Below are 24228 nucleotides of genomic sequence, written 5' to 3'. Positions count from 1 at the left end.
TGTATAACAGCCCTACAACCCAATTGCATCACCCCTTTAAATTTAATATTTTATTGTAATATTTTTTTTATTTATAAACATGTTCAGTAAACTTTTGACAAATAAAACTGTTTTATTATTTCATAATGTCTTTTGAATTACAGTCCTTTATAATTATAAAGAAGGAATCTTAAATAATTAGTCTGTATTGTGCTTGGTAAACTGTCACATTAAAAAAAAAAATATCGGTAATTGGTATCGGTGAGTATTTGAAAACAAGTATCGGTACTTGTACTCGGTCATAAAAAAATGGTATCGGTGCAACCCTACATATATATATATATATATATACATACACACACACACACACACACACACACACACACACACACACACACACACACACACATCTATCTCTATCTCTATCGGAGAACAAGGACCATCAAAAATTTCTTAAGGCCCTGTATAGATAGGGAATCAAGCACTTTTTTTTTATAAAAAATAGCTCAAAAGTGTAGCTAAATTAAACAATTGGAATGAATCTCTGACCAGTACAATCACTGAGAACAAAAAATAATTTATTAATAGTACAGAAAGAAGTAAATCCTAACTGTCCAAACATAGCAATAGGCCAGTTGTGTGCTGGCCTCGGGTATATGTTAGCAACACAAAGTAAAGTATGTGGAACAAACAATATAGTACATGTGGCCAATTAAAACCCTGAAGATGTGCACATCATAATATTGGCAAAAATACAATCCAAAGACACCTAGTACACTGCTATACCCAAGCTGTACACGGTACCCAAGTCAATACAAGGGATAATTACCGGACAGGTATCTATCTATCGTTTTTTTTATTATTATTTTGCAAGATATATACACATTTGTATCCCCTGAGCTCGACAGAGTTACATAAAGAATGTACAGAGTTGATTACATCTTTGGAGTTATCTCTAACAGTCAATTATTTATATATCATTTACAGTTTCCTCTATACAGTATTTTTGCTGAGGCTTATCTATAATTATGGTATATATGGTTTAATTGTCTTGTTATATTGTGGCATTTAATACTACCCATAGTTTTGAGCTAGTGCTCACTCAGTGGAGTAAATGTCACTATTGGAATCCTTTAGGATTGCTTACGGCCAAATTACGAGTTTTGCGTTATGTGCGGTGCTAACTTGCAAGTTAGCACTGCGCTGCTATTACAGGTTATTATAAACCCGGCGTTGGCAGGCAATAAGTGAGCGTAGAGTAAAATTGAGCTCCATACTGCACTCCAATTCCAGCGTTGCAGTAAGCTGGTTTTACGTGCTCGTGCACGATTTCCACATAGACATCAATGGGGAGAGCCGGATGAAAAAAAAGCCTAACACCTGCAATAAAGGAGTGTAAAGCTCTGTAACGCAGCCCCATTGATTCCTATGGGGAAAGAAAATGTATGTTTACACCCTAACATAAACCTCGAGTCTCTACACCCCTAATCTGCTGCCCCCTACATCGCCGACACCTACATTATACTTATTAACCCCCTAATCTGCCTCTGCCTCCCCCAATGTCGCCGCAACCTACCTACACTTATTAACCCCTAATCTGCCACCCCCAACTTTGCCTCCACTTTACTAAAGTTATTAACCCCTAAACCTAACATCCACTAACTTTTATATAATTAAAATAATTCTAAATAAAAATTACAATTTAATACCTAAATACCTATTTAAAACTAAATACTTACCTGTAAAAAGGAAATGTATGCTTACCTGATAAATTTGTTTCTTTTTTGATACGATGAGTCCACGGATTTCATCCTTACTTGTGGGATATCGCCTCCTGGTCAGCAGGAGGAGGCAAAGAGCACCACAGCAGAGCTGTATAAATAGCTCCTCCCACCCCAGTCATTCGACCGAAATTAGGAAGAGAAAGTAAAAGCCAAGGTGCAGAGGTGTCTGAAGTTTAACAAAAATTTAATAACCTGTCTCATAGAACAGGGCGGGCCGTGGACTCATTGTATCGAAAAAGAAACAAATTTATCAGGTAAACATAAATTTCCTTTTCTTTTTCAAGATACGATGAGTCCACAGATTTCATCTTTACTTGTGAGATACAATACCAAAGCTATAGTACACGGATGAAACGGGAGGGACAAGACAGGGAACCTAAACGGAAGGCACCACTGCTTGAAGAACTTTACTTTGAGGCAAAGGTATCAAATTTGTAAAATTGGAAAAAGTGTGAAGAGACGACCAAGTCGCAGACTTGCAAATATGTTCAACAGAAGCATCATTTGTGAATGACCAAGAGGAAGCCACAGTCCTAGTGGAATGAGCCGTAATTCTTTCAGGAGACTGCTGTCCAGCAGTCACATATGCAAAACGGATGATACTCGTAGCCATAAAGAGAGGTAGCCATAGCTTTCTGACCCCTATGTTTCCCAGAAAAAACCCACAAACAAAGAAGGTGATTGATGAAAGTGCTTAGTAGCTTGCAAGTAGAACTTTAAAGCACCGACAACACCTAAATTATGTAACAGACGTTCCTTCTGAGAAGAAGGATTAGGACACAAAGATGGAACCACAGTTCCTGATTAATGTGCTTAACTGAAACAACCTTCGGAAGAAACCCATGTTTAGTACACAACACCACCTTATCTGCATGAAAAATAAGATAAGGAGAATTATATTGTAATGCTGAAAGTTCTGATACTCTTTGAGCAGAAAAAAAAAAAAACTTTCCAAGATAATAATCTTAATATCTATGGAATGCATAGGTTCAAACGGAACCCCTTGAAGAACTCTAAGAATTAAATTCAAACTCCAAGGAGGAGTAATAGGTCTAAATACAGGCCCTATTCTAGTCAGAACCTGACAAAAGGAGTGTACATCTGGAACATCTGCCAGACGATTGTGTAACAAAATAGACAAAGCAGAAATCTGTCCCTTTAGGGAACTAGTGGATAACCCCTTCTCCAATTCTTCTTGGAGAAAGGACAAAGTCTGGGAATCCTTACCCTACTCCATGAGTAACCCTTGGATTCACACCAATAAAGATATGTACGCCACATCTTATGGTAAAACTTTCTAGTAAAAGGCTTACATGCCTGAATTAAGGTATCTATGACCGAATCAAAGAAACCTCGCTTGCATAGATCAAACGTCCAATCCCCAAACAATCAGCTTCAGAGAAACTAGATTAGGGTGAAGAAGGACCCTGAAGAAGAGATTCCTCCTCAACGGAAGAGTCCAAGGTTACAGAAATGGCATGGTCAGTAATTTAGCATACCAAAACCTGCGAGACCACGCAGAGCGAGGAGAAGCACTGATGCCTTCTCCTATTTAATCAGAACAAACCCCTGGCAAATGGCGGGAAAAAGAGAACCAAGACTGAAAACAGAAAACTAGCCAGTCTGACAAGATGCCATGAAATCCAACTCCGGCCGACCCTATTTGAGAATCAGGAAGGAGATACTCCCGGATGGAGATCCCACTCTCCCGGATGAAAGACTGTCTACTCAGAAAATCCACTTCCCAAGTGTCCACCCCTGGGATATGGATCCCTGACAGATAGCAAGAATGAAACTGTGCCGAAGTCAACTGAGGCCAGAAGAGACTTGAAGCTCGCTCTCAGTTGTAGGAAATCGAAGAACAGATTCAGCTGGAGTCCTCACTCTGCTAAATCATGGACCCTGGGACAGGGGATCCAGAGACAACCACCATAGAAAAGAGTCCCTTGTCTCCTGCTTCAGAGATAAATGAGGAGATAAGTTTGCAAAGTCTCCGTTCCATTGCCTGAGTATGCTCAACCGCATAGGTCTGAGGTGGAACGAACAAACACAAATTCAAGTGTCACAAGGCGCTGATCATTTCATCAACCCCTGAAGGATGAAAGGTTGAATGGACCTCACCGGGGATTGAACCTGCAACCCTTGGGTTTTCACAGAGCTCAGCCACAGTGCCTTAGCATGCTGAGCTATCTGTCCAGCTAACATCCAGTCCGTCACCATCAGCCTGAATACCTCTATGTACTGAGCCACTGAAGGCCGAGAAGTGGGCTGAAGGCCCAGACCCGTAATGATAGACATTTATTTCCTGACCTCAGTCAGAAACAGCCGAATTGATGTGGAATCTGTCATGATTCCCAAAAAGCTACCCTTGTGCTTTAGACAAAGTCACCCTCCACCCATGAGCTCACGGGAATAAAAATACCATGTCCGTGGAAATCTTGCTTGCTGTAAGAGTGACGCCTGGACTAGGCTATTAGCCAGAGAGGGTGCCATTGCAATGCCCTGTAGGAACTCGGAACTGTGGCAAGACCGAAAGGAGAGACCAGGAACGGAAAGTGTTTGTCCATAAAGTCAAACTCAAGAACTCGAAAAGAATCTCGTGAACGGCACAGGAAGGTACTTGACCCTTAATCCACCGTTGACATAAATTGACCCTCTAGAATCAAGGTAAAAATGGTCCAGATCCTGTACCAATATTAGAACTGGAACAATCACTCCCAGGTCTGAGAGGTCTCCTACACAGCGTAAGGATGTCTCTCCCTTTGTCTGAACCTTAGACAATCTAGAAAACATTCGAGCTCGAAACCAAACTAGAGCGAAAATGGAAAGCCAGCCCCCTACAGGATCCAATCCCGGAGCATGTTCCCCATGCTGTCTTTGATTCAACACCAGGCTATGCGTTCACCAAAATCTTTAGCCATAAAAACAAGGCTCTAACCATAAGGTACCAAGAGCTGGAACAGAGCCACCTACGCTCCCAGTTTGATAACTGGAATGGAAGTGAAATAAAAGAATTAGCCAATATGCCCCCACACCAGTGATGGCAGCAAAGTACACAGATGGTTGCCATTGTAAACGCTGGTGTGTGTGTCCCATAACTAAATTTAGCCCATCAGGACTATCCTCTTAGGGTATAGAAGTTCACGTAGTGATCTAAACTACTCCTTCTCACCCAAGGAATGTCATCCAGCCTCTTATCTGATACGGCTATGGGAAACAGACTTGTAAATATAGGGAATGCCTAAGGTACTAATTCCATCTGAAACGGAAATTCTCAGTAACATGGAGAAACCGTTAGGGTTTAGCATTGCTGGAAGAATTGCTATTCTATGTAAAAACATAGAATGCATCATAATCCCGAGTGGAGTGTAAAGGACATGCAGGACACTGCATGCGGGCCATAAAATTTCTATTGAAATACTATAGGAGAAATTTGTGGCCATTTGTTAACAGACTCGCAAACAGCAATCGCTGAAGAGGGAATAGGTTCAAAAAGAAAAAACACATTTGAACATAGGAAACGATACTGTTCCTTTAATTCTGAAAATTAACTCTATGCTTGAGTACGTTTGTTTCATCCTCAGTCATAAAGGATGAATTAACAAAGAAAACGGCTGAAATTCATTTAATATAATACACACAGAACAAGAGGTTACTGTCTCTTTAATTCTTAAAGAGACTCATTCTTGTGAGCGTTTGTACCATCCGACGTCACAAAGGATGATTGAACAAACAAAACAGCCACAATTCTTTTAATAAAATTTACACAGAAAAAAATGTTACTGTCTCTTTAAATTTTAAAAGAACTTTTTATTTCTGTCGTGCAGAAACAATCCAATAACAGCATAAATACTGCTGCAACTAGACATCGCTATGTACAACAAAAGCAAAGTCTTTGCCAGGAACCGCAGAGCACTGCCTGTGGGTCATAAATTAGTTAGGTCAATCCATGCCACAATATTCTACATGTGGTGTCCAGTGTCACCAGACTCATAACAGCCACCGCTTTAGAAGGAGCATTTACAATAAAATTTAACACAGGAAAATATGTTACTGTCTCTTTAAATTGTTAAAAAGGATAACATTATTCCTTTATATTAGCTGCAGAAAATAGTAAAAATTAGCAGCTGTAGCCAGGTTCAAACTCAAAACCTTTGGGATGGGGAGCAGTGTACTGGGCCACAGGACCCCCATACTTTGGTTTAATAAACTTGCAAGGTATCCATACCCCTCGGTAGGAAACTGCTAATGTACCTCTCCGAGCAGTATGTTAACTAAACCAGAACCCCACCGCAACAGGGAGAACATAGGCTACAGTTTAAAAGAACGTTTTATTTCTGTCGCCAATTAAGCCTATAACATGTGAAAACATATCTCTGTGGACCCAACATATACTGATCCACATAGAAATAAGGGAAACAGACACCTAAAGCGTGCAGAGCCTCTCTAATTAATATATATATATATATATATATATATATATATATATATATATATATATATATATATTATAAAAATTTTTTTTTTTTTGCTGCAACACAGCAGAGAAAGCATCTGGTGTCCATTGAAGGAATGTTCAAAAGGCGCGCAAACCATGGAGCGTATCTTAGCTCCGCCCATCGTGGGCGTATCAGTTAAATCTCCCTGGCCGCTAATTTATGAGAAATGGAGCCGTCTGAGAACCTCATGGGCACTTATGAAAAGTAAATAAATTCCCCAGTCAGCTCGCAATGCCATACAAGTCGTCTCACATATGGCAGGAACGGGGAAGTAAATCTCCTAGTCGCCTGCCATCTTTGTACAAGAAGCCGTAGGGAACGAAACAAATACAACACACTGCATGTTCAATAAAATAAACCTCTCTGTCTCGGCTGATAGTTCTCTAATATAAGCCGCTGGGAGCCAAGACATGTAGCAACATGTATAACAGCTTGTTAAAGTAAAATTAAACCTCCCTGTCGGCTATTTATTAAAATAAGCCCTTTGGGAGTGAGGACATGAAGTAATACCTCTGTCGGCTGTTAGTTTTCTATTAATAAAAGCCGTTGGAGGCAGAGACATGTAACAACGCCCTGTAAATACATTCATGTTAAAGCAGGGACATTCAACATCATTTATTCCTCATGACATCCCGTATTAGCAAGTTAAAACTGAAACAGGATAACGCTCCTGAGCTGCAAACTTCAGGAATGTAAGCCCTTGAAAGCAGTACTGAAGGAAGTAGATGCGGCTTCTGAGACTGCAGAAAACTGCCCAATAACTTAACCTCTTTTGACACATAGGGATAAAGTTATGTAATGTCTCCGAGTAATAAGGGAAGTCCACATAAAAATCTAATTCCCCACTTTTCAGATAGGTAAGCATACAGTCTATTCTGAGTTAATTTTATGTCCCAGAGTAATAAAGGACTGCACTTTCCTCTGCTGAGCGACAGCATGACCGGTCTCACAGGATCAAGAGGTCTTCTCCCTCCTGCAGTTCTGTGGACACATACAGGGCCTTAGTTAATATCTGCTAAGACCATCATCTGAATGGCAGGACTCGGTATTGGAGGCGCAGTGAGAATTAAATCCCACCAGTTCCCATTGCTTTAAAGCCCATTGCTTTAAAGCTCTATTTTTTTTTTCTCTAGAGGCTGACAAGGAATACGGCTACACCCTATAATAAAATAGCACTCATTGGTACCATTTTAAAAAAAACAAAAAACTCTTGATTGAAGAATCTAAACTAACACCTCACTTTACCTCTTCCTATCACTAACACAGGCAAAGAGAATGACTGGAGTGGGAGGGAAGGGAGGAGCTATTTATACAGTTTTGCTGTGGTGCTCTTTGCCGCCTCCTGCTGACCAGGAGGCGATATCCCACAAGTAAGGATGAAATCCGTGGACTAGCCTGTCTTACACTAACACCTAACCTTACACTACAATTAAATCAATTACATAAATTAAATACAATTAACTAAATTGCACAAAATAAAAAAGACATTATCAGATATTTAAACTAATTACACCTAATCTAATAGCCCTATAAAAATAAAAAAAAACCTAGCCTAAACTAAACTGCCAATGGCCCTTAAAAGGGCCTTTGGTGGGGCATTGCCCCAAAGAAATCAGCTATTTTACCTGTAAAGAAAAATACAAATCCCCCCCCCCCCCAAATAAAAACCTAAGCTCCCCATTGCCCTGAAAAGGCATTTGGATTGGCATTGCCCTTTAAAAGGGCATTTAGCTCTTTTTGCGCCCAAACCCTAATCTAAAAATAAAACCCACCCAATAAACCCTTAAAAAAGCCTAACACTAACCCCCGAAGATCCACTTACAGTTTTTGAAGTCCCGACATCCATCCTCAACGAAGCGGCAGAAGTCTTCATCCAGATGGTATCTTCATCCATCCAGCGTGGAGCGGATCTCTCCTTCAAGAGATGCGGAGCATCCTCTTCAATCAACATTTTCTTGAACAATGAATTCTCCTTTAAATGGCGTCCCTTGAATTCCGATTGGCTGATAGAATTCTATCAGCCAATCGGAATTAAAGGTGACAAAATCCTATTGGCTGATGCAATCAGCCAATAGGATTGAGTTTGTATTCTATTGGCTGTTCCAAGAGGATGATGGAACCGCTCCGCGCCGGATGGATGAAGATAGAAGATGCCGTCTGAATGAAGACTTCTGCCAGCTTCGTTGAGGATGGATGTCTTGTCTTCAGGGGTTAGTGTTAGGCTTTTTTAAGGGTTTATTGTGTGGGTTTTATTTTTAGATTAGGGGTTGGGCGCAAAAAAGAGCTAAATGCCCTTTTTAAGGGCAATGCCCATCCAAATGCCCTTTTCAGGGCAATGGGGAGCTTAGGTTTTTTTTAGATAGGGTTTTTATTTGTGTGGGTGGTGAGTTTTACTGTTGGGGGGTATTTTTATTTTTATTTAAAGGTAAAAGAGCTGATTTCTTTGGGGCAATGTCCCGCAAAACGCCCGTTTAAGGGCCATTGGCAGTTTAGTTTAGGCTAGGGTTTTTTTATTTTTATTTTGGGGGGCTTTATTTTTATAGGGCTATTAGATTAGGTGTAATTAGTTGAAATATCTGTCTTTTTTATTTTGTGTAATTTAGTGTTTTTTTTTTTTTGTTTTTTTTTTGTAATTTAGTTAATTGTATTTAATTTATGTAATTTAATTGTAGTGTAATGTTGGTGTAAAACAGGTTAGGTTTTATTTTACAGGTAACTGTATTTATTTTAGCTAGGTAGTTAGTAAATAGTTAATAACTATAAATAGTCTACCTAGCTAAAATAAATACAAAGTTGCCTGTAAAATAAAAATAAATTCTAAGCTAGATACAATGTAACTATTAGTTATATTGTAGCTAGCTTTAGGCTTATTTTAAAGGTAAGTATTTATTTTTAAATATGAATTATTTTAATTATATTAAAGTTAGTGGGGGTTAGGGTTAGACTTAGTGTTAGGTTTAGGGGTTAATAACTTTAGTATAGTGGCGGCAATGTTGGGGGCGGCAGATTAGGGGTTAATAAGTGTAATGTAGGTTGTAGAGATGTCCGGAGTGGCAGATCGGGTTAATAATTTTATTTCAGTTTTTGCGATGTGGGAGGGCCTCGGTTTAGGGGTTAATAGGTAGTTTTTGGGTGTTAGTGTACTTTTTAGCACTTTAGTTAAGAGTTTTATGCTACAGCTTTGTAGCGTAAAACTCATAACTACTGACTTTCAGTTTACGTTATGGGCTGTACCGCTCACTTTTTGGCCTCCCAGGCAGACTCGTAATACCGGCGCTATGGAAGTCCCATTGAAAAAGGACTTTTTTAAAGCTGCAGTAGTTACGTTGCAATACGGCCAAAAAAGTGTGCAGTACAGCTGTACCTGCAAGATTCGTAATAGCAGCGTTAGTGAAAAAGAGCTATAACGCTGCTTTTTCACTCATACCGCAAAACTCACAATCATAGATATTATAAATAAAAAAATTATAAAAGGGACTGAAAAGTCCAAATTAAACTTTCACGATTCAGATAGGGCACACAATTTTAAAACACTTCAATTTACTTTTATTATTAAAATGTGCTTTGTTCTCTTGGTATTCTTTGTTAAAAGCTTAACCTAGGTAGGTTCATATGCTAATTTCTAAGCCCTTGAGGGCCAACTCCTTATCTCAGTGCATTTCAAAAAAAAAATTACAGCTAGACGGTGCTAGTTCATGTGTATCAGATAACATTGTGTTCACTCCATGGAGTTATTTATGAGTCAGCATTGATTGGCTAAAATGCAAGTCTTTCAAAAGAACTGAAATAAGGTCACAGTTTGCAGAGGCTTAAATACAAGGTAATCACAAGGGTAAAGTGTATTAATATAATAGTGTTGGGGAATAGGTAATAAAGGGATTATCTATCTTTTTATTTTTAAAAAAATCAAGGAGACTGTCCATTTTAATCTATTTTTAAAGATATCTACTCTTGCAAACAGTATAATCTAAAAATTAAAAGTATTTGTTCTTTGGTATATATGTATGCATGTATATTTCCTGACACTCTGGCTGATGTAAATGAAGGTTAGAGTACAAACTCTGAATGGAAAAAAGGAAAAAAAAAAGTTTACATACCATGGCAGAATTTATGATTTCTTGGCCATTTTTCAGAGAATATGAATAACACAAACTTTTCTTTCACTCATGGTTAGTGTTTGGCTGAAGCCATTTATCATCAATCAACTGTGTTTACTCTTTTTAAATCTTAATGACAACAGAAACTACCCAAATGACCCTGATCAAACGTTTTTTTGGTGATTTTGGCCTGATAACATGCACACAAGTTAACACAAAGGGGTTTGAATGGCTATTAAAGGTAATCATCCTCACCTGTGATCTGTTTGCTTGTAATTAGTGTGTGTATAAAAGGTCAATGGGTTTCTGGACTCCTGACAGACCCTTGCATCTTTCATCCAGTGCTGCACTGACGTTTCTGGATTCTGAGTCATGGGGGAAAGAAAAAGAATTGTCAAAGGATCTGTGGGGAAAAAGGTAGTCGAACTGTATAAAACAGGAAAGGGATATAAAAAGATATCCAAGGAATTGAGAATGCAAATCAGCAGTGTTTAAACTCTAATCAAGAAGTGGAAAATGAGGCGTTCTGTTTGATAACATACTGCATTCTTCTTGCCATCAATTCTGACCAAATTTCCTGTTCCTTTTGTCGCTCACACATCCCTAAAACATCAGCAATCCACCTCCGTGTTTCACAGTTGGAATGGTGTACCTTTCATCATAGGCCTTGTTGACTCCTCTCCAAATGTAGCGTTTATGGTTGTGGCCAAAAAGCTCAATTTTGGTCTCATCACTCCAAATGACTTTGTGCTAGAAGGTTTGAGGCTTGTCTCTGTGCTGTTTGGCATATTGTAAGTGGGATACTTTGTGGCAATTGCATAGTAATGGCTTTCTTCTGATGACTCGACCATGCAGCCCATCTTTCTTCAAGTGCCTCCTTATTGTGCATCTTGAAACAGCCACACCACATGTCCTGTATTTCACCTGAAGTTATTTGTGGGTTTGTCTTTGCATCCCGAACAATTTTCTTGGCAGTTGTGGCTGAAATTTTTAGTTGGTCTACCTGACCATGGTTTGGTTTCAACAGAACCCCTAATTTTCCACTTCTTTATTAGACTTTGAACACTGCTGATTTGAATCCTCAATTCCTTGGATATATTTTTATATCCCTTTCCTGTCTTATACAGTTAAACTACCTTTTCCCGGAGATCCTTTGACAATTCTTTTGCTTTCCCCATGACTCAGAATCCAGAATCGTCAGTGCAGCACTGGATGAATGATGCAAGGGTCTGTCAGGAGTCCAGAAACTCATTGACCTTTTATACACACACACACACACACACACTAATTACAAGAAAACAGATCACAGGTGAGGATGGTTACCTTTTTAATAGCCATTCAAACCCATTTGTGTCAACTTGTGTGCATGTTATCAGGTCAAAATCACCAGGGTATGTAAACATTTTTTTGTGATCAGGGTTATTTGGGTAGTTTCTGTTGTCATTATGATTTAAAGAGTAAACACAGTTGTAACGGCACCCCCAGGCATAAATGGGTTAAACCGCCGTTTAGTAGATCTTCCCTTCCAGAGACACAGGCACAGCTCTTCAGAACACCAAACTCTCGAATTGAATACAAGGGAATGCTCCAAACTCCCGAACTGGAACCTCACGAATAGCTGCTAGCAGCTGAACAGGAAAAGCACCCAAGCGGCTTACACTCCTGGCAATCAGTCTCTAACAGCATACAGTAAATCTCTCCCCCACCCCCAAGAATGAGGCAAAGCTCCGTGTTGAGGGTCAAGCAGTGAACAGACAGAGCTGTGGGTTTATTGTTCTTATATACACATTCTTACACGTTAGTACCACCCACATGTTTTTGTAAAACAACCAATAAACGCATACAATACACTCAGACACTCCCACACAAAATCCTCCCCTCTGCCTGTGATACAATTACCTTACACAATGGGTTAATGTAACTATCACAGGCAGATAAATACAGTTTTTCCACATTATTCATAATTTTAAAAGTAAACATCACATTCACATAAAACTTACATTATGTAAACAATCAAACACAAGAAAACAATGGATTCCTTCCTGGCACCTAGCAGTCTGGACTCTGGAGGTGATTAAACAAAGTGAAAGTGTATCACCTAAACCTAATTACAGTAAACAATAGCTGATGCCAGGGAACCTGTCTCAGAAAATATAGTTTCTCAAAACTGAACAAGGAGAGAGTTAACCCCTTTTAGTACTGTTGGATTCACACCCTGTACCTATAATGGGCACAGGGTGACTTAAACATAATGCCTGAATCCATAATCTGTAGGGAGGTTGACAGTTTCAACATGGGGCCATAGTCTAAAGGCAGCAGGCGGGCAACCAGGCTCCTCCAATGCACAGTGGCGAGATTGGTCTTGCACAACAGTTGATTGATAATAAATGGCTTCAGTTAAACACTAACCATGAGTGAAAGAAAAGTTTGTGTTATTCATATTCTCTGAAAAATGGCCAAGAAATTAAGTATGTATGATTTCTTTTAATTAACACAACTACTTCTGATTTAGTGGTCTTTCCACATCTCTCCAAAGACATAAATGTTATTCCATACAATCTTTGCATAAATAGTAGTTTTATACAAGGTATAAACAAAAGAATATTGTAACAATACATTTTATTATTATAATTGGTTTTATCCATAAATGTTGTTTAGTATATATTTAATTTAATTGTGTTTAGTTAAAGAAAGTAACACCCTCAAGTTTTTTTTTTTTTTTTTTTCTAGATAACAATTCACATAATTCCCAACCAGTGTAGAGAACAAAAATAATTAATTTGAATCTGCAGAGGAAAAAAAAGCTGAGAACATATAATTGTCAATATCTAACAATTTATTCAAATTGTTAGTAAATTTGTAGATTTTGTACAGCAATTCCTCACCCTGTGTATATATAAAATCATCCATTGCTAATACAAACCAGATAATGATGCACATGGAAGGCAAAACATTGACTTGTACTGAGTGTGACAAGAGTTTTACAGTAAAGAAAAGTCTTCTGTCTCATCTAAAGTCTCACTCAGGAGAGAACCTTTGTACACATGCAGAGTGTGGGAAAGGATTTGCATATCAAACTTCTTTGTTATATCATCAAAGGACTCACATAGGGGAGAAACCTTATAGATGTACAGAGTGTGGGAAAGGTTTTACACAACAAGCAAATTTGCTACGTCATCAAATGATTCACACAGGAGAAAAACCTTATATGTGTAGTGAGTGTGGAAAAGGATTTGCACGTCAAAGTACTTTGCTAAGCCATCAAAGAACTCACACAGGAGAAAAACCTTATAAGTGTACAGAGTGTGGAAAAAGATTTGCAATAGAGAATAACTTGCAACGTCATCTAAAAATTCACACAGGAGAGAAACCTTATAAATGCTCAGAGTGTGAAAAATGTTTTACAGTAGAGTGGAGCCTGCAATATCATCTAAAAACTCATACTGGAGAAAAACCTTATACATGTACAAAGTGTGGAAAAGGATTTATAACCCAATGCAATTTGCAGCATCATCTAAAAATTCATACTGGAGAGAAACCTTATACATGTACAGAGTGTGGGATTAGTTTTACACAAAAGGGAAATCTTAAAACTCATCAAAGAATTCACATACGAAAATCTTTACAAAAGTAAATAAAAGGAAAAAAAAAACAATATGAACATCACATGGCTTTATTAGTCTTGCATAATGCACATTATATTAACAGACATCTAGAAATGCAAAGAAGTAAAATTTATTATAGAATACATGTAATATTAATATTCTGTATTTTATGTATGTATATGTGAAATATAAAAATATATTTCTCAAAATTTTCAAGTTCTTAGTTACTAGCCAGGTCAAAATGTTACTCGCCACTTCTGATCCAACCCATCACAGTGCATATGGCATCACTTAGTCTTTGTCTGAAGAAAACAATTCATCAGTAAATTCATTTCAAATAACTGAATATGATTTCTCTCCAATCCATTTAGATATTTTGCTCAGCATAGAAACATTAATTGTAATGCTTCTTTCCCTAAGAGTTATCTTCCTAATTTATGTGTTGTCTAAAACGGCAATAATAATAAAAAAATCCCAACAAGCTATTTAAACAATGAGACTATATTTTCAATATAGATTAAGAACATACAAATGGCAGGCATTCATTTCTAAACTTCTTACTTGTTCATTATGGTTCTAGCATCGTACTATATATATATATTTTTTTTTTTATATTATTTTTTTTAAATATGATACCAAACTTCTTAGAGTCTACACTAATTGATTACAATGAAAACTAAATGAAGAATATTTTGCTATTTTAGTATAGAATCTTTTGCTGGCCCAATCCTTTATTGTGGCATTGCTTTTTAGTGGTTTTTCTTATTAAAGTGTTTTATAGAAGAAATGATTTCCTATGTGTTTTGAACTGACTTGTTATTAAAATTTTATTCTTTTAATAAATGCAACCGAAGGTGACTTTTGTATGAAACATACCCTTTTTTGTTTGTGCATAAAAAAAATATATATTAAAAAAAAACTCACTCCATATAATCACTAAGAAGGGGAAGTAACTTCTTCATGAAGCTGATGAGTTATTGTTATAAAGTTCAAAAAAAGTATATAACCCTTAAGCAGGTAATATGGAGAAAGAAGGGTGGTAAAATGTGGGGGCACAGTAGTGACGAGCCAACTAAATATATAGTAGTGCAGAGTCTATTCACACAGTAGACACTTAATAGTGTGTGTGACTGCCATTCACCATAGGTATAAAAGTGTTGGAGGATAAAGTGGTACCACCCCACTCAAAGTGGGGGGACTCGCCCAGCGATCTGGTCGCTTTCCTCCTTAGTAAAAGTATACCTTCTGTGCATTCAGCCCTTGTAGGAGAGTCCGTCCGTGGCGTTATGGTGCTTTTCCACTGAATAGCAGTCGCACTCCCAGTCTTCCGCCCCTGAGTGTAACGTCGGTTACTCGTCAGTAGAATGCATCTCCCTTCTAGGCAACGGTAATAGCAAGGTGGATAAATGCTGTAATCCGGGACACTGTTGAAGTAGAGGTATCCAAACGGAGAGTGCAAAAAGTCTCAAACTCTGCAAATGAAATCAATTCAGCTTTATTTTGTCAGATTAAAAACGGCAACTGCATACTGGTAAAATCAGACAGGTGGCACAGGTGTACTTGTCTGACACATTTCAGCTCCTAAGAGCCGTAATCGTAGACCTTGTTCTTCTCACTTCCTCTCAAGTTTAAACACCCCAGTCTTATATAAATACAGGTGCACACACTTGTTTTTAATATGTCAATCACTTAAGTAATTTAAGACTAGAGTTTGTCACTCTCTAGTACAGCAATGGTAAATCATAATACTATGCTAGAAACTTATAATACACCTATCACATAGGAATAGTGGGCCAATAGTGAAAAGCACTTAGCAATATTTGTCTTGAAAGACTTTGTGATAACCATTACATCAATATGTGTAAATGCAACAATGCCACAGATCAGGGATAAAATTGATCCCTAAGTGGTAATCACAGTACTTTAAGACATGTTTAAGTATATTATCCACTAAATAGTTGTGTGTTACAAGATGGTACCTAACGTGTATAATGTAGCAAAGTAAGTGCGAGATATGTCTGATACAGATACAACAATAGATCAGGACATAGAAACAGATCTAGAGTTAGACATGTAACTTTTTCTGACAGAGGCAGAATCAGCTGAAGACACAGGTGAGGAGACAGAAGTGGCTGTGGAACCACCCCCTAGTCTACCAGCATGCACTACACATCCTAATAATAGAGGACATAATACACGTGGGCGATACACTAGGGGCCCATCAGTATTTAAACCTGCACAAGTAGCCACAGCTGATGATAGCCACCTAACTGGCATTAAAAAGAAAACGGGATACAACAGATACACAGTATAACATTACCAACCACAACAACAGCACTATGAATCAGATAAGAGCAAATTGGACCAGGCTTTTTTAGCACCAGGCATGATCAAAACAAATCCCCCTATACAGATAAACTACCATGGACCGCCACCCCAGCCCAATCGCTACCAACTGTGAGCAACTAGAGGCAGAGAGAAATATGTAACTCGCTTGTGATTAACCTATCCTCTACTGAACTGACCCCCATACAAGAAAAAAAATCCTTAATTATGGACTAAATTTTGTACCCAGTGCCAGCTTCAACCTGTTTGAGACATTACTAGATGTCAATGTATTAGAAATCTTTAATCTCAAGAAACATTTCTTTAGTGACCTTAACAAGGTTAAAATGACACTTGGACCAAGATTCACTCATGACAACCACAGTACAGCCATCTATTCAGGATACCCTTTGGGGTTTCTCAGACATATGTACTAAAGAAGGGCTAAGACATTTGGAATCTGAACACAACTCCCTAAAATGACTGATCAAACAGAGAGACATGTAGGGTTTAAGAATAAATCCTGGTTTCATCCCATACAATCCCGGAGTACTATTCTAGAGACCTTTCATTCAAGAGTTGAACAAGAACTAGTATTAAATAGAATTCAATCTAAAAATTTTAATTTGACAAGACTGGAGGGCACTGAAAGACCTTCAATCTAGAAATGACATAATAATAATAAAAAAATCTGACAAAGGAGGGAGTATTGTGGTCTGGGATACTGAGGACTACAAAACAGAAGCCCACAGACAATTAAATTATGTTAACAACTATACACTCCTCAAAACTAATCCGGTCAGAAGTTATCAAAATTAATTGAAACAATTATTAGATGATGGGTTATATTATGTTTTTTTTTTTTAAGATCAACCAACCCATGACTGTTTAATTCTCACCCAATAACACTCATCTTTCACATGTTTTCTAAAGAGCATAGAAAATGTGAACACTTACTTGGGGCTAACAGCAGCACTCGATACAAAGTTTACTTGTGATGGTAGTTATTAAGTAGCAGCTTGATAAAATCTAAAACAAGTGTACATTAATACATTTAGATAACAGGGAAGCCCCCTGTGCTGCTCAAGACTGCCTGCTAAATAATTTTAAGCGTATAGTGCTAACCAATAGATTACTTAAGAGCTCCCACTATTGCGCATATATATTCTATTGTATTACGTATTGACACAGTAATATAGCCGTTGGAACAGTATTAGTAAACAAAGGTGAATAGCAAAGGTGAATACACACGGGCCAAAATACAGGCTCAACGCCATTTTCGAAAGTAACCGTTATTTCTGTAAGCTGAAAAGCAGATAATTAGATAATTAGATGGCATAAAACTGGCAATAATATCACAGTGTAAATCTGGAGATTTAAATCTATACTCATAGCCAAGTGCAATTTTATGACAATTGAATTAAGTATTAACATCACACTAAATGTCATTACAAACAATCTTCTAAATATATACAGAAAACAAGAACATAAGCTGGTGAAAAAATGATTTTGATCTCTTATCTAAAAGTGGACATTATGAGCCACTGACAAGAGACATAACATTAAAAGATGTGATATCGAATTACTGGATACTATAGAATTATACACTCTAACAGAAGTACCAATATAGCACAACAAAAAGATATAAAGTTGGTTAAATATATAAGGATAACCATCTCCTAAGTAAAACTGACAATTTATGTTCCCTAAAAACAATTGTGTAACAAGCGGACACTATGAATCAATGATAAGAGATACTTTACCATACTAGAAGTTGTTCAATAATCTAACAAGAATGGTCCATCATACTTGACATTAGAACAATAAGAGCCACAGACAAAACACTTTGTGCAAATAAACTCTTATAATTGAACCAATGTAAATTAAAGACCCTGTGCCAAAAACTATTGGTAAATAATATAAGGCCAGGGTATCCACACCGAGCTAAGTATATCCAGTATCCAGTGTAAGTGAAAATACACAACCAATCTACCTTTTACATATTTGAGCCACTGACAAAAGACACTATATGACAATATCTGTCTCATAAGCAGGGGTGACCTCATTTATTCTGTTTTGGGGATCCACATTATCTAGCTGACAATCTAGATATTATATCAACCCCAAAACCAAGGAATTTAACCCCCTCATGTATCTGATAAATACTTTAATATTCAATACATCTACGTGTTAGCCAATACAAGCTCCAATGGTCTAAAACTTTTTGTTGTTTTTAAATTTTATGTTGTTGTTGTTGTTGTTGTTGTTTGTTTTCCAATTTTAAATAAACCAATAAAGGTTATATTGTAACTTCTATCACCTAATCATATCTCCCATCTTGATGGTATAATTACGGTTATTTATTGGGAGAGTGAAGTGCTATACAAATGCATACTTCTGTTCAACTTCTATGTTGATTTTGTCTTTTTGTCAACAGCCTCTTTCTGATATTTAATTTAAAGATGTGTGTGTGTATATTGTCATGATATTACTTGTTGAACACACTAGGTGTCAACTCTAGGGGGCGCAATGGAGAATAACCATAAATATATTAAATGATATATAATGTAAAGTGATTAGTATGGGTGTCTTGTAATTGATCCCACTACCCTAGGAGCATAAATGGATTAACCAAACAATATATACTATTGGCTATGAATTACAAATAGTATTGCACATATAGCATATGTTATCAGACAATATCTTGATATATATCAGCACAGGGGATAATATTGTCTCTTATCTGTTCACGATGTCAGCCTTTGAATAGATCCAAGGGTATATATGTCTCCTCTTGATATTCCTCCTGTGTTGTTCATGTAGTAGATCTTGTGTTGATCACACCCAATCTGGAGATCCAAGGGTATATATGTCTCCTCTTGATATTCCTCCTGTGTTGTTCATGTAGTAGATCTTGTGTTGATCACACCCAATCTGGAGATCCAAGGGTATATATGTCTCATCTTGATATTCCTCCTGTGTTGTTCATGTAGTAGATCTTGTGTTGATCACACCCAATCTGGAGTCAACTCTTTGTCAGGCAAACAGTCAGGATACAAATTTTTCTGTGAACAAAGGCGCCTCCTAGTGTGATACAGTGGGGGGTAAATGGATGATATATAGATACTCACAAGTGGAGCAGCACCCAATTGCCCTATTTAGCACAACTGGGTGCTGCTCCACTTGTGAGTATCTATTTGGCATTTATATAATCCATTTATCACACTAGGAGGCGCCTTTGTTTTGTGATTTTGTTCACAGAAAAATGTATTTTCATGATATGCATGTTTTAAGCTAAACCAGCTTTTTTATGATGTGCATGGTTTTTAAAGGAGCAGTCAACACAGTAGATTTGCATAATCAACAAATGCAAGAGAAAAAGACAATGCAATAGCACTTAGTCTGAACTTCAAATGAGCAGTAGATTTTTATATTTTATTTTTATTTTAATTTATGTCTATTTCCACTCCCCCCATGTGACAGCCATGAGCCAATCACAAATGCATATATGCTTATTCGGTGAATTCTTGCACATGCTCAGTAGGAGCTGGTGACTCAAAAAGTTTAACTATTAAAAGACTGTGCACTTTCTTTTAAGGGAAGTAAATTGGAAAGTTGTTTAAACTTTAATGATTCAGATAGAGCATTCAATTTTAATTTTGACTTGAGTGTCCCTTTAAGCTAAAATAATGTGTATAAAATATAGTTTCTGATGATACAGTCCTGCTTACAATGCTGTATGTTATTAATGTGAAAACGACTGTAGCACCACACAAAACTTTATGAAGTGGCAAATGGATTTGGTGACCAAGATAAATCTGGTGTGGATGATGTGGAGATGCAGTAATTAGTGGTGAGTTTAAAGAGTCCTAAGTGAATATCTCTGTAAATATCCCTGTTAAATAAGATTCTAAATATTCTTCTTTTTATCAGAAACACTAAAGTGAACTAAAACAATTCCTGTAACAGCAGATGTACACAAGCACCAAACCAAAGGAAATGTAAAAGAAAAAATAAATAGTAAGTGATAGCTTTGACTTATGGTTTTGTATTTACACAAATATTTAGACAAATCTTTATTTTCTCTATTAGATTCAACAACCAATGCAATAGTCATGATAAAGGACTGTGAAGAACCAACAGCGTCAATACCCGCACAAACTGAGGGTTAAAGAGACAAAATGAAGTGTACGGAAGAAAACAGTCCAAGGAAAAAGCAAAAACAGAGAAAAAACACGTTTTAAGTCACAAAATGTACAATTGTGTCACAAAAACACAAATAATGGTGTGCTTAATGAATAAGCCATGTTTTATACTGTGTCGGCTTAAGAAATGATTTGAACACATTACAGCATAATTTTGATAACTTTCAAGGCAATTTCATAAATTTGTTTCTTTCAGTATTTTACCTCTTTTAATGTGATACACAATAGTTATGTAGGTTTTCAGCAGAAGCAGGATGGCCATAAGACCAAGACCACATGACTATCAATGGTTGGACATGGGATGAACTATAGGACAACTAGATGACTAAACAGATCATACAGGGTAAGAAGTGTGAAAAAACATAATTTATGCTTACCTGATAAATTCCTTTCTCCTGTAGTGTAGTCAGTCCACGGGTCATCCATTTTCTTATGGAATATATCTCTTCCTAACAGGAAACTGCAAGAGAATTACCCAGCAGAGCTGCTATATAGCTCCTCCCCTCACATATCATACTCAGTCATTCGACCAAAGCAGACGAGAAAGGAGGAACCATAGGGTACAGTGGTGACTGAAGTTTAATTAAAATTTAGACCTGCCGTAAAAACAGGGCGGGCCGTGGACTGACTACACTACAGGAGAAAGGAATTTATCAGGTAAGCATAAATTATGTTTTCTCCTGTTAAGTGTAGTCAGTCCACGGGTCATCCATTACTTATGGAATACCAATACCAAAGCTAAAGTACACGGATGAAGGGAGGGACAAGGCAGGAACATTAAACAGAAGGAACCACTGCCTGAAGTACCTTTCTCCCAAAAATAGCCTCCGACGAAGCAAAAGTGTCAAATTTGTCTTCGCTTCACACTTTTTCAAAATTTTACAAAGTCGCAGCCTTACAAATCTGTTCAACAGAGGCCTCATTTTTAAAGGCCCAGGTGGAAGCCACAGCTCTAGTAGAATGAGCTGTAATCCTTTCAGGAGGCTGCTGTCCAGCAGTCTCATAGGCTAAGCGTATTATGCTACGAAGCCAAAAAGAGAGAGAGGTAGCCGAAGCCTTTTGACCTCTCCTCTGTCCAGAGTAAACGACAAACAGGGAAGAAGTTTGACGAAAATCCTTAGTTGCCTGCAAATAGAATTTCAGGGCACGGACTACGTCCAGATTATGCAAAAGTCGTTCCTTCTTTGAAGAAGGGTTAGGACACAGAGATGGAACAACAATCTCTTGATTGATATTCCTGTTAGTAACTACCTTAGGTAAGAACCCAGGTTTAGTACGCAGGACTACCTTGTCTGAATGAAAAATCAGATAAGGAGAATCACAATGTAAGGCAGATAACTCAGAGACTCTTCGAGCCGAGGAAATAGCCATCAAAAACAGAACTTTCCAAGATAACAGCTTGATATCAATGGAATGAAGGGGTTCAAATGGAACGCCTTGAAGAACATTAAGAACTAAGTTTAAGCTCCACGGCATGATTCAGATACAGCATGTAATTTTAAACAACTTTCCAATTTACTTCCATTAAAAAAAATGTGCACAGTCTGTTATATTTACACTTTTTGAGTCACCAGATCCTACTGAGCATGTGCAAGAATTCACAGACTATACGTATATGCATTTGTGATTGGCTGATTGCTATCACATGGTACAAGGGGAGTGGAAATATACATAACTTTGAAATTTGTTATAAAAAAATCTACTACTCATTTGAAGTTCAGACTAAGTGCTATTGCATTGTCTTGTTATCTTGCATTTGTTGATTATGCAAATCTAATGTGTTGACTGGTCCTTTAAACACAGGCTTAATCCTAGTTAAAGCCTGACAGAAAGCCTGAACGTCTGGAACTTCAGCCAGACGTTTGTGTAGAAGAATAGACAGAGCAGAAATCTGTCCCTTTAACGAACTAGTAGATAAGCCCTTTTCTAAACCCTCTTGTAGAAAGGACAATATCCTAGGAATCCTAACCTTACTCCATGAGTAACTCTTGGATTCGCACCAATGTAAATATTTACGCCATATCTTATGGTAAATTTTTCTGGTAACAGGCTTCCTAGCCTGTATTAAGGTATCAATAACCGACTCCGAGAAGCCACGCTTTGATAGAATCAAGCGTTCAATCTCCATGCAGTCAGCCTCAGAGAAATTAGATTTGGATGTTTGAAAGGACCCTGAATTAGAAGGTCCTGTCTCAGAGGCAGAGACCACGGTGGACAGGACGACATGTCCACTAGGTCTGCATACCAGGTCCTGCGTGGCCATGCAGGCGCTATCAGAATCACCAAAGCTCTCTCCTGTTTGATCTTGGCAATCAAACGAGGAAGCATCGGGAATGGTGGAAACACATAAGCCATGTTGAAGACCCAAGGGGCTGTCAGAGCATCTATCAGCACCGCTCCCGGGTCCCTGGACCTGGATCCGTAACAAGGAAGCTTGGCGTTCTGACGAGACGCCATGAGATCCAGATCTGGTTTGCCCCAACGACGAATCAGTTGAGCAAAGACCTCCGGATGAAGCTCCCACTCCCCCGGATGAAAAGTCTGGCGACTTAGAAAATCCGCCTCCCAGTTCTCCACGCCTGGGATGTAGATCGCTGACAGGTGGCAAGAGTGAGACTCTGCCCAGCGAATTATCTTTGAGACTTCCAACATCGCTAGGGAACTTCTGGTTCCCCCTTGATGGTTGATGTAAGCCACAGTCGTGATGTTGTCCGACTGAAATCTGATGAACCTCAGAGTTGCTAACTGAGGCCAAGCTAGGAGAGCATTGAATATTGCTCTTAACTCCAGAATATTTATTGGGAGGAGTTTCTCCTCCTGAGTCCATAATCCCTGAGCTTTCAGGGAATTCCAGACTGCTCCCCAGCCTAGAAGGCTGGCGTCTGTTGTTACAATCGTCCAATCTGGCCTGCGAAAGGTCATCCCCTTGGACAGATGTGGCCGAGGAAGCCACCATAGAAGAGAATCTCTGGTCTCTTGATCCAGATTTAGTAGGGGGGACAAATCTGAGTAATCCCCGTTCCACTGACTTAGCATGCACAATTGCAGCGGTCTGAGATGCAGGCGCGCAAATGGTACTATGTCCATTGCCGCTACCATTAAGCTGATTACTTCCATGCACTGAGCTACTGACGGGTGTGGAATGGAGTGAAGGACACGGCAAGCATTTAGAAGTTTTAATAACCTGGCCTCTGTCAGGTAAATTTTCATCTCTACAGAATCTATAAGAGTCCCTAGAAAGGGAACTCTTGTAAGTGGTAATAGAGAACTCTTTTCCACGTTCACCTTCCACCCATGCGACCTCAGAAATGCCAGAACTATCTCTGTATGAGACTTGGCAGTTTGAAAACTTGACGCTTGTATCAGAATGTCATCTAGGTACAGAGTCACCGCTATGCCTAGCGGTCTTAGTACCGCCAGAAGTGATCCTAGAATTTTTGTAAAGATTCTTGGAGCCGTAGCTAATCCGAAGGGAAGAGCTACAAACTGGTAATGCCTGTCTAGGAAGGCAAATCTCAGATACCGGTAATGGTCCTTGTGAATCGGTATGTAAAGGTAGGCATCCTTTAGATCCACTGTGGTCATGTACTGACCCTCTTGGATCATGGGAAGGATGGTTCGAATAGTTTCCATTTTGAATGATGGAACTCTTAGAAATTTGTTTAGGATTTTTAAATCCAAGATTGGCCTGAAGGTTCCCTCTTTCTTGGGAACCACAAATAGGTTTGAATAGA

At 38.2% G+C, this 24228-nt stretch overlaps 1 long non-coding RNA gene across 1 annotated transcript in view; it reads left to right on the top strand.

Moving 5' to 3' along the window:
* The window catches only part of LOC128644146 (uncharacterized), a 37518-nt gene that overhangs the window by 7154 nt on the left and 6136 nt on the right, over positions 1-24228 (top strand). The window contains exon 2 of the long non-coding RNA XR_008399932.1: positions 20382-20837. This is a non-coding gene — a long non-coding RNA (uncharacterized LOC128644146). The remainder of the gene's footprint in view (positions 1-20381; positions 20838-24228) is intronic.

Source organism: Bombina bombina, unplaced genomic scaffold, assembly GCF_027579735.1.
Source record: "Bombina bombina isolate aBomBom1 unplaced genomic scaffold, aBomBom1.pri scaffold_567, whole genome shotgun sequence".
Classification (NCBI taxonomy): Eukaryota; Metazoa; Chordata; class Amphibia; order Anura; family Bombinatoridae; genus Bombina; species Bombina bombina.
The sequence above is the reverse complement of the archived record's forward strand: the minus strand, read 5'-3'. Positions and strand labels throughout refer to the sequence as shown.